Source organism: Nymphalis io, chromosome 8 (assembly GCF_905147045.1).
Source record: "Nymphalis io chromosome 8, ilAglIoxx1.1, whole genome shotgun sequence".
NCBI classification, from domain to species: Eukaryota; Metazoa; Arthropoda; class Insecta; order Lepidoptera; family Nymphalidae; genus Nymphalis; species Nymphalis io.
This window is the reverse complement of record NC_065895.1, coordinates 177,420-190,149: the sequence shown is the minus strand read 5'-3', so window position 1 is coordinate 190,149 and position 12,730 is coordinate 177,420. Positions and strand designations below refer to the sequence as shown.

General features: G+C 31.4%; 1 protein-coding gene across 1 annotated transcript in view; it reads right to left on the bottom strand.

Annotated features, from left to right (window-relative positions):
- Window positions 1-6,333, bottom strand: part of LOC126770201 (somatostatin receptor type 2) — a 130,483-nt gene extending 124,150 nt beyond the window's left edge. The window contains exon 1 of the mRNA XM_050489461.1: window positions 6,170-6,333. The gene's annotated coding sequence lies outside the window, so the exon portion shown is untranslated. The remainder of the gene's footprint in view (window positions 1-6,169) is intronic.
- Window positions 6,334-12,730: the final 6,397 nt, after the last annotated feature.

Sequence of the window (12,730 nt, the reverse complement as noted above, 5' to 3'; positions counted from 1 at the left end):
TATCTTAAGTCCGGCCAATAACCACCGTACTTCATGTGTCTTATTTCTTTTTATAATTTATCTCGTGCGTTTGGCCCAACAGCATACGTCTTTTCGATAATAACACCAAGTCAACCTCACGTGCTCGCGGTACTATGCTATAATACGGATGAAGCTCTGGCGACCGATCAATAGCGGTATATTCATATATCCGGCTGAATAACCTAAAATAGGCAATAGCCTAAAGGTTTCAATTAGTCCAAAAATATCCACCGCATAAGGCAATAGAAACAGAACAGAACGGAAATTCAATTTAGTTAGTCTTATTCTTTTTTTGTCACTAAAACTACAGGTCTTCAGAAAAATCAAAGATGCTGGCGTCTTACCTGTCGAACATGAAGAATCATCCCATGGGAGGTATCTCTAGTCGTATATGACGCTAGCAGCCCCGTCCATTCGCTACTACTACGATACACGATGCACGACTAATGAAAAAGACCTTTTTTTAATTTTGACTTTGATTAAAAGGTTTGTCTAAGTCATATAATACATATACTTAAATAAAGCTATATTATGTCATACTTATTATGAATTTTACAAAGTGAACGAAATGTAACAAAGAAAATATTACCAATTAGTTTTCAAGATTGCGAGTGTTCGCAATCTAAATGAGCGCTAAGAATCGAGAGCTTGATATCGGTTCCGATCGAATATTCGACTATTGAAGCGTCGACCCGTCTAATGAGCTTATGAAATTCATATATTATTAACAACTCGTACAAATTTATTTCAACTATTTCTCTTTGGTCTTTTGGTTCAAGGTTGAAGTTTCAAGTCCTGAGTCAGGGTAAGTTAAGTAATTAGCTTCTTTTATGAAGTATTTTTTGTGGCATACTGAGGTTACGAAGCTAGCAGTGTGTTGAAGTGTAAAGAACTAATTCACATTATTGTATGTAATAGATTTTTTACTGGTGGTAGGGCTTTGTGCAAGCTCGTCTGTGTAGGTACCACCTACACATCAGATATTCTACTGCAAAAGAGCAGTACCTGGTATTGTTGTGTTCCGGTTTGAAGGTTGAGTGAAACAGTGTATATTGTATATTGGCGTTGGTGACCACTTACCATCAGGTGGCCCATACGCTCGTCCGTCTGCCTATACTATAAAAAAATATATAATTTGTTAAACGACGACTGACCAAAGAGTAGTATAAAGCAGGATAGAGCAACTCTTAAAGGAATAAATCCCTTAATAACGAAATACCAAAAAAAAATCATAATAAAAACAATAATATTCATACATAAAAAAAATATTAGAATAGCGAGCGCCAAATATAAATGACTATTTAAAGTACCTGTAGTTATTAGCTAAATCTTTTAAACGATGTCACTAGTCGGCCTTGACTTACATCCCAACTTAGTTCCCAAGGTTGGTGGCGCATTGGTGATGTAAGCGATGGTTAAAATTTCTTACAATGCCAATGTCTAAGGGCGTTTGGTGACCACTTACCATCAGGTGGCCCATATGCTCGTCCGCTTTCCTATTCTATAAAAAAAAAGAATCACTCTCTATTAGGAATAACATCATGTTACATATAAAATGTAAAGCTATGCTTTCTTAAAATAAAAAAATATATATTATTTTCAATAAACACTGAATTGAATTTCTTAACTAAATTGGTGGCAGAGTTTTGTGCAAGCGCGGCTGGATTGGTACTATCTACACGTTTCCAGTGTAACTAAAGGCACAAGGGACATTACATACATATTATGTATTAGATTCCGAGGTAGGTGGCGAATCGGCGATGTAAAGGATGACTGAAGTTTCTTACAACGCCAAGGTCTATGGGCGGTGGTGACTCATTACTTTATACTTAAATAAAATTGTTCGATTTGATTTTCTGTACAGGATTTCACACCAAAGATTTGAACCCTAATCATTTTGATCTTCAGCCTAGCTAATCTAGCCATTAGACTAACGGAGTTTCCTACCCACAAGAGCTTACAATATCTTCAGTAAAAATACAGTTTTCAGATATAAGCAGTTTATACTCGAAAATATTATACAAATATTTGCAAAAGTTATAAGCAAATAATTGCACTTCTAAAAAGTACGACTATAATTATATATGAATTGCTCGTATTGTGGTTTCTCTACGAGACATTATTGCGTTTGTTGCACATCAAGACAGGCTAATTGTCAATTACGTACACAAAAGGAGTATGTGAGCAGAACCACCTGGGGATGAGCAAACATAACTGAATTCAGGAATTAAGCGCAAACATTTGTATGTATACCGATACATTAACCTCGTCATTGTATAAATAGGTACAAAATAATTATTTTTAGTGTGTTGTATATAAAAATATCATTTTTTCTATTTTATTAACTTACATATTATATTTTATTAAATGCAGTTGTCAGCAGTTGTCAGGAACCCTCTTCTGTACCTCTAACAACATGTGTCCAAAAAATCATGATAATCAGTTAAGACGTAACGTAACCAAAAAACAAATACACAAATTCAGTTTCACATTTACAATTTTAGTAGGGATTTGTTTCTAAATTTGAAAATTTATACATACTATATACATTCTGTTTATAATTCATCTAATGTTCGGCAAGGAAAACCATTGTGAGGAAACCTGCGCGTGTCGGGTTTTACCTCATGTGTATGTAAGCATTTATAGCCGAGGTGGCCTAGTGGTTCGAACGCATGAATTTTAACCGATGATCGTGGACTCAAACCCGAGCAAGCTCCACTGAATTTTCATGTGCTTAATTTTTGTTTATAATTCATCTCGTGCTTGTTGACGGTGAAGGAAAACTTCGTGAGGAAACATGCATGTGTCTTATTTCACTGAATACTTACATGTGTATTCCAGCAAACCGCATCAGAGCAGCGTAGTGGAATAAACTCCAAACCTTCTCCTCAAAAAAGGAGAGGAGGCCTTAGCCCAACAGTGGAATATTCACAGGCTGTTACTCTATCAAGCAACCCGCATTGGAGCAGTGGGATGAATAGTATTAGTTTAATTTTACTTTTAAATTTTATAAAGCTATGATATTAAAATTGATAATGTAATGTAAATAAATTCAAACATTATATATGTTATAGACATTACTTTAATGTTTATATTTTTTTATCTAAATCCGCTTTAATGTACTAAATAATGTCCGTGTTCACAAAACGCACAGCATTATAAAAATACAAAATCAACCCCTGGGGAATGTACCGAAACAAAAATATTTATATACTTTTTAAATGATTGTTGCTTTTTACAATCTGTGTAGCAAAAATCAGTCAGATTTATTGTGTCAATATGCATTGCTAACCACACCGTCTGCCTCGACGATCAGCTTTGACTCCAGTTCGCCTCGTTGGCAATATGACGTGAAATTCATAAATAGAAAATAATAATTAATACCGTTGAATCTTCATACCGTCTGAAGGTTATATTATGAAAGTCTTCATATTAAAAATAATGAACTAAGTCTAAAGCGTGTCACAACGATCTAAGTTACCGACCTACGGATACGGTCTACTTTAAATTATATAAAACAAAGTCCCTTCAACATCTTTCCACGTGTTCGTGAATTTATAACAAACTACAAATTGAATTTATCTGTACTTTTATAATTACAAAGATAATTTTACGAGGCATGTTTGACTGTATAATTTCATGGATATTTAATTTATTGCTTATAGAGAAATATATAATGTTTCGTAATGAATTCGTTAGAAGCTGATCTTGTGGCAACAAAACCATAAAAGATACAATAAATTACGGTACGGCTAAATCACGAGGGAAAAATAAAAGACAAACGGTACAATTCAATTTCCTGTTAACATAGTATTATCCTCTTCATTTCTTATAAATAAATATATATTAATAAAATACCTTTTACAATTTGTATTTTGTCGCAATGGTAATAGTTTACCAATAGAAGCACAGCTACACACTTTGCAGAGTTCATATAAATGGGATAAGTGCGAGCGAATGATGAAGATATACTCGTTCCTTTGTCATTAAGTTATATGTAAACATACAAATATATTTCGTAGGTGAAGGTATTCTATTTTTAATATTATCCGTACTAATTAATAAAATTAAAGTGTCTGACTGTGATTTAAAAATAAATAACTCTTTGTAAGTTAATATGGTTGTTTGTAAATTACCAAAACTAAAACGACCATTTTTTTATTTACCGCTGCTCCTTAATAATTTAATATTTTAGGTAGGGTAGGGGAGGATTTTGTCACAAACTTAAACAAACAAACACATGGAATTTCATGGTGGGGAAGCCGTTTCTTTAACTAGTACTACTACTTTAATTAATGTAATTAGCACCAGAGAACAGGATTTATGCAAAACCTACTAACCCAATTGATATGGAACTTGTACATTACGATAAGTTATTGTTGTAAGTTCTATTAGAGAAGAACAAAATCAGTTATAGTACTTGCAAAATTTTGCTTATTAATGGGAGCATTATAACAACCCTATGATAGCACATATCAAATGCAATTAAATCAATTACATGAAACTTTCTAGAAACACAAGAATAGCATACAATAAATACTTTTATCGTTATTCCGTAGATAGATTTCGTACTCGTTAAATACCATAAATTTCAATGTAATGAGTTAGCGATTATATCGATAGTTTTATATGTTAAAGTGGTCATAAATCATAGTTCGATAAATCGCGGTTATTCTTAGTCAAAGTCGCGAACGCGTGAGTAATAGAGGAGCGGCTTTCAACAGACTATTATTCGCATTCAGCATTGTTTATTCGCTTTCGACCTTGACGCTTAAAATGTATAAACGCAGACTCTAGCCAAGTAGCGAGACATGCCTCTTCTCAAGTTAATGTTCTGGATGAAACGATTTAATGATGAATGTCGAACTTTCTTGAATAAAATTACGAATAAAGAGTGTTTTTATGAGCTAGCAAATTATATGTAATTATTATATGAAAAAAATTTAACTAATCAATAACATTTTAAATACAAAACTAATCACAATATATTAAATAGTCTTATATTATAGTATAACCAAGACGATCCAATGAAAATAAATACGAGAATCTTAACCGGAGAACGGAAAAATAAAATTAAAATTGAAAATTACTGTTGAGTGGCATTAAAAGTAAAAATACCTTGAGACGTTTAAATTTTGTCACAAACGCGCATCTTTCCCCTTAGGGTGCGGGTTATACTGTAACTGTAAAATTAGTTTAATTATATTTATACATAATGATTATGTAGAATTCATGTTTGTCGTTTACTTGACAAAACATAAAAAGAGATACAGATTTACACCTACCCGCAATTCTTCTACTCAAAAAATTACGTATAAATGATTGAAAAATATAAGAAAATATTATATTCTAAGATGATAAAAACTAAACACAATACAATACAAATAAAAGGTATACGACATTTTGCATGAAGACTTCTTATTTAATTTTTCCGGCTGAATTTCAGTATGATACATCTCTTCATAAGTCATTAAACTAAGAGTTGGACTCATATTGTAAATTATTCAGCTTTATACATACTATTATTAGTAAATGATAATAATGCACTTAATTTCGCGCCGAAACAAAATAGCAAAAATGCAAAATAGAATATCCTCAGTGCTAAGGCAAAACTAAACCGATTCCAAACCTAAAATCTTGGTGAAAATTAGTTTGACCTAACCAATGTGCCATCTCATGTTCTACATAAACCATATAACAATATCTAAAAATCATAAAAATTAAACTAAAGAAAAAAAAATCATAGAAATAAAGTTAAGGAAAATACTTCAGAGTTCTTAGATCTTTTTCCACAATGAGAGATAAAAATGAACATTGAAATGCTGATGTAAATCATTTGGGTCAGACGACATCAGACGTCGCTCGCCTTTGATGAGAACTAAAGCCGAAATAAGCTGCATTAAAAATGTGTAATTATTTGATCTTCTTATCTCGCTTGTAGTTAGTATATATTTTCAAATATTAATTAATGTTAAGTCCTTTGTTTACCAGTAGCTGGGAACGTATAAAATATTTATCAGTTAAAGTGTTATCTATCCATTACAACTTCAAACAAGTTGATTACTCTACCGAATAGTAGGTAAGCTTATTATTAATCGTACTACTTTCGAAACTTGATAAAAATATATATGAAAGAATTTTTACTTACCGTTTGAATTTTTTCAAAAATTCTCCAATACACTAATGTATTTTAAACAATCCGTATAATATTGTCATTTATTATAATACAATAGCAGATTAAATAAAGTCTGCGACTGTTACTTACACTAAACTAATGTTAACATTAAATTAAACTAAGACTCGATGTTAGGGTCGAGAAAGTTTTCAAGTCACTTTCACCAACGAGGTACACGTCCACACAGCAAGAGCGCGCCGCGCAAACTGACACTGGAGTCTCAACACTGCAAACTCCAATTCATAACTCGTAGAGGTCTCGTAGCGGTACCCCGTAGCTCGCCTACGACGTATACAATGAGCGAATGGCGAATATTACACAAAACTATTTACCTGATTTATTCTCTTTATATACAATCGCATTACAATCTTATTATTTTTCTTTTGAATTCTCAGCACGTCGTGCCTTGTCCCATTGATCGGCTCGAACCTATTTATTTCTATTGTAAGACACTTATATGAAAAGATGCAATTCTTGTAACGTTTTCTTTTTAGAATTAAAGTTTTATACTTTTTATTTCTGTGCGCTTTTTATTATGTTTTATCATTATTTGTTTATAACTTTAAGAAAGCTAAGCGATCAAACCGGTTACCCGATATTAAGTTGTCACCAGAAATAATAATAATATTATGAAAATACATTCTAATTATCATTAAAATATTTTGCTCTTTTGTAAGTCAAGGTACTTTATACCATAGCTTTAAAATTCATGTATTTTAGTTTAAGAGGAGCGGAGTCACATTTTAATGAACTTAAGACTTCAAAACATGACAATCCTTTGAATGTTTCGGTTTAATGATATTTATTTCCTATAAAGAACTTATTTAAAGTTCATTAATTACGAGAAAATCCAATTACATATTTAAATAAAAAGTATTAAATAGTTCGAAACAAGCATAGTTATTCCTAATATTAAACAATGTAGGTAGTAACAAAAAACTATAATAAAACGTGTAAAAATATAAACAAATATATTAACAAGAAAAAAAAACAAATTATGTATGTGATTACAATATATTAGTTTTAAAAGGGTGCGTTTACATTACATTATCGAATGGACGGGAATCGCGAGTGCTGCCGTACTCTTTCGCCTCGCGAAGAACAAGAAGGAGTATTTAAAGCTGACTGCCAACCTTCGCTAGTCGGAGTGGCACTCGAAGAAGAAGAAGTTTACATTACATTAATCCTTTATTTAATCAGATGTTTTTATTATTATTATATATATTATTATTATAATAAATATTCTCAATGTTTACGATTTAATGGGGTAATTTATTGAACATTTGAACTCCTTCGTAGTCTTTTTGTTAATGTGTTTTTTGAGAATTGCTTTTGTTTGTTAGTATGTTTTTATTAATGTTCAAGTTTTTAGTGTATATAATTGTATAATGTTAAGAATTTTTTTTCTTTTACTCGTTATGTACAAATATCTGCCTCGGTCTAGTGGTTATATCGCTTATAAAGATGTAAAAGTCACAGCGGAGGGGCTCGCTGTGTAATAAGTCATAAAAATAGATTAAAAATCATAATTCATAAAAATAATTCATATATTATGAAGACACGGCTTAGTAACACAAAATAACTGGACTGAATTAATATAAGCTGTACAATTTTATAACGTTATATAAAGTACCTACCCATTGTAAATTAGAAAATTCTAGTAATAATAGATATAATTGTTAAAACGCTTATTGTTAAATAAATAGATAAGTAACAAATTTCCCGAAGACGCGAACAAACTACGGTCAAAAAAATTATTACCTTTGAAAGTGCGGAGATTTATAACAAATTACACCCAATAATTAAAAATTGTAACTCAATGCAAATATTTAAATTCAAATTAGCACAATATGTTATGAATACCTACTTTTAATTTTAAAAACCTATTATATACACGCCTACTACCAACGTATTGCGTTTTTTTTTTGTTTACAATTTTTCTTTTTTATAATTAAATTTGGTATTATTCCTACCAAGAACGACGAACTACCTGTATTATATTTCTATTTTAATCTTTAAAATTGTAAACATTTCTAATGCAAGTGACTGTTTTTGTCTTTTTGAGGAATAAATGTCTACAAATCTAAATCCTTTATTAAACGCAACAAAACTTATGCCAACAAAAAAATTAAAACAAAAATATTTATGTTACGTTCATATGAAATAGTATACTCATTTGTTAAATCAGCAAATGTAATAAACAAAACAAGCAATTCCTAAACGTCACCATAATTCAACACGATACCAACATAAACCACGTCAGATATAGATTAGGCACGTGCTTATGCGTGTGCGTGTGCGTTCGTAAGTGTGGGTGTGATTGACAACCGACAGGCGGACCGACAAGGTACCGACAAATTGAGGAAATACAACTGTGCTATTTTGCGCGCTTAGCGAATATCTACTTAATTTTAAATTAATAGATGGATATTAAATTGAATATAGATATATGTACATATACATAAAATTACAACGAATAACTGTATTAATTCAAAAATTGATAACGAACGTTTAATTAAAAAAAATAATATAAATGGGCAAAACATTGAAAGAGTATTATGTATTATTTTATCGGTAAGCCACGTTCTGTAGTAATAAATAGTATAGTATATGTAAGACATAAATAACAATAAACATGTTTACGAAGTTTTTTACTTTTTTACAAATAAGGTTTTGAATAATAATAAAAGTAACACCGAATGACCACGTCTAAATAGTAAATTGACTTGGCCGCAGGAGACTAAAATCGCAAATGCTAAATTAACCCACAACAGGGATAAAGAACCCACTCTGGGTTCTTTATCCGTGCGGCGACAGGCCGCAAACGATGAAAAATAATATATATCTCGTAGCATTATGCTGGTTAACCAAAGTACTATCGGGGATAGATGTACCATATAGATTAGGTAAGTAGTTGTGTAGTTCGTCAACCAAATAAGAGTTGCAAAAAAAGTATCAGCTGACCTTAAATACATAGATGTATTTTAAATATTTATTTATAAATAGTGGATATTGTAAATATAAACATGCTTATTTTATCAAAATATTAAATTATTCGTGAACTTAATTAAAGGCAAAATTAAAATATGTTATTTCATAAGATTATTATTCAGCGTCAAATTCAGATCTCAGAAATTACAACGTCACGGTTCCTTTGATTAGTTCTAGACAAAAACAAGTTTATATTTTACGTCTTTCTCGTGATTCCGTTCGCGATACTTGATATGGTGATAGTGTTTTAACGGTCTTCCTAAAACAAAAGTTATCTGTCTATCCTGTACACATTTATGGAGTTTGCTTATAATATATCGTCAGTCTAGTGGCTGGCCTATACGATTGGAGATTTCGAGGATTCCCGAGATTGAAACCCAGATTAGACATTAAAGTTTTTCAATTATTATCTCGTTAACGTTTCTTCAGGGCCTGAACTCACTTCGATCGTGTCGGAATGTCGTTCCATCGGTCTGCTGGAGAGAAGGAAAGGAGAGTGCACTTGTGTTTGCACCCACAGTTGGGCACTATAATATCTGCGTATACGATTATAAATTATAATATTTTATTTACTCAAACATATTATTCTTAAAAATTGCTTAGTGAAACATAAAGATTTTTTTCAAAGATTTAATATTTTTTTTACCTGAAACCTTATTAAAATTAAAATCGCTAAGAACTTAAGACTCGATATAAGAACATTTGTAAATTATATTTTAATTAGTAAAGCAATCCGATAAAAATATCACTTTATTACGAATTTTTCACATACTTCAAATTTCTCTATCCAAGGCTCGCATGAAAAACCAGCCCATACATATGTAATAAAATAATAATTATATAAATATCTCTACATGAGATGAAATTATCTTCAAATTTTCATCGAAGAATAAACTGAACTCTTAGAAACGATAATATAAATATAATATTAATCATATTTAATAAAGTTTGAATATAAATTAAGAAAGATCAGTTGTTCCTGACAAATAATCCATAAATTATACTATAATAAGTATTTATATTTTACATTTTATTCAGGCTTATCGTAATTCATAGTCGTGACATGGTGTTTAAAATATAAGGTGAAACGAATATAATTTAAAAATAAAATGATGAATGAATGACTACCATCCTCATCCGAGCCAAGTACCACCCAATTTTCGAATGGTTTACATAAACAGGCACAAAAGTATCATTAAATTCGGGGGCTGAGAACCTGTGATTCGATTTGTACCGCTTAGTCGTTCTTTCTAAGCGAATAAAAAATTATAGTCGTTATGTTATTTACTCTGTAACTGAAACTGAAACACGTTTATAATAATTTATATATTTTGTGCTTAAAAAAAAGCCGAGATGGCCTAGTGGTTAGAGCGCGTGAATCTTAACCGATGATCGTGGGTTCAAACCCGGGCAAGCACCACTGAATTTTTATGTGCTTAATTTGTGTTTATAATTCATCTCGTGCTTGATGGTGAAGGAAAACATCCTGAGGAAACCTGCATGTGTCTGATTTTATTGAAAATCTGCCACATGTGTATTCTACCAACCCGCATCGGAGCAGCATGGTGGAATATGCTCCAAACCTTCTCCTCAAAAGGGAGAGGAAGCTTTAGCCCAGCAATGGGACATTAACAGGCTGTTACTGTTTGTGATTAATATAATTGTCTGCAATTAAGAATATTTTTCTCTTATTTAACAATGTCAATTAGGTCTGGCTTTGTCGATATTACTCCGATCGGTTAATTGTCGAACGCACGCAACAGCATCTGTATTCAAAGTTGAAAGCGATCCTGATTGTAATAGGATCTGAACAATTAAATTGTACTCAGTTTTTTTTTTTTATATGCTGACTTTCCTCTCTGACAAAATCAATACCATTGTGATTACGCGTTTATGTCAGTCTACAAATAGCAAGTTTCTCAGCTAGTTAGCCTGTATGGAAATCCCATATGTATGTTAGATTGGGATTATTACAATTGAATGATGACTGATGAAATTAACGAGGCCGAGTTGGCCACGGGGGCTAGCGTACATGAATATTAACTGAAGACTCGGGCAAGCATGGGCAAAGAGTTTTTGTGTTGTACATTGAAGCGTCGAACCAGCATTAGATCATAGCTACAGAATAATCTAAGACCTTCTGGGTCTAACCTAGTATTAGAGCTTTACAAGCTGTTACCAAATTTTTTTTAAGCTTTGTCAGACCTCTTAGGACTTATATAGAACTCAGGCTACCTATATCACATAAGGTAACAGTCAGAGTTACTTTGCATTTGTATTTTTAAAGATTTTATCATAAAATTCAACATCTAGATTGTCATACATTAGTATTTTACACTAATGAAATATTCAAATAGTCAATACAATATAAAACCTTTTACATCGATAACTCTTGAGCCGAAATAAAGTTTTAATACATACTAAAGGATACATCTTTCAAAAGTATTAGGCGCTTTATTTCAATAACTGATGCTTTTTGGATAGATTAATATAATGCAGGACTTCTTTAAAGTAATGTTATCAATTAAGTAGTCTTAATTTAATTTAATTTTCTACTTAAACATACTCACATATCGTATATTAAAGTAAGCCATACTATAACACCGTCACGAACACGAATTTAATAAGGAGTGCTCGCTTATCTTTTTATGAATATATTTTTAAACAATAAACCGAAGTACAAAATACAAAAGTCGGAAATCCAACTATTATCCAACATTGTCCTCATTTATATCAATAAAATTTCACTGTACATACATTTCTCTAAAAGCAAAAATTAACGATAACACTAAGTATAAAAACATTTCGACAATAATATACAATAAAAAATAAATCCCTCTTCCATATCACCCATTAAATATTAAACAAGAGATAGAAAGCATTCATATTTAACAACTAACACAGTCATTTTTACGAATAATATTTTAGCAACAAAACTGTCGAGATAAAGCGTGCTGTGCCGATACAAACTTCTCTGCGGACCCCAAACATCTATAAGTATTTGCGAGAAGACATCGAGGCTGTGATTTTTCTTTCTTGAGTCGTTATGCCGGATGCTGTCTAGACTATTCCTAAAAGACAAGGCCACTTCTAAATGCTTTTTAAGTTAATATGATTTTCAAGTTACTAAAACCTTTATCTTTAACTATTACGAGCATGTGAATATTATTGTCTTACTAAATAAACAATTAAAAATATTCACTTTCAATTAACAATTAACAATTCAATTATTATTTTTCTAATTACTTCACAGACGGAGCTGCACGAATGAATTTATGTCCCCCACATTGGTGGTTAGGTGTGGGTAGTTATGCGCGTTTTACAAGGACGGCGAAGTCCTTTTAAATATCCTTTGATATATATTATAATCACTCTCGCCTCATGTTATCAGATTTCAAAGTGAAATTGTTGTGACTTGTTTATTAAGTTATTTATCATCAGGTAACCCTTGTAATTTAGTAACAGATGTTAGTTAGAGAATATCTTTTATGATATGAGTAGGCAGACGAACAAATGGGCCACCACCACATTGGCGAGGTAAGA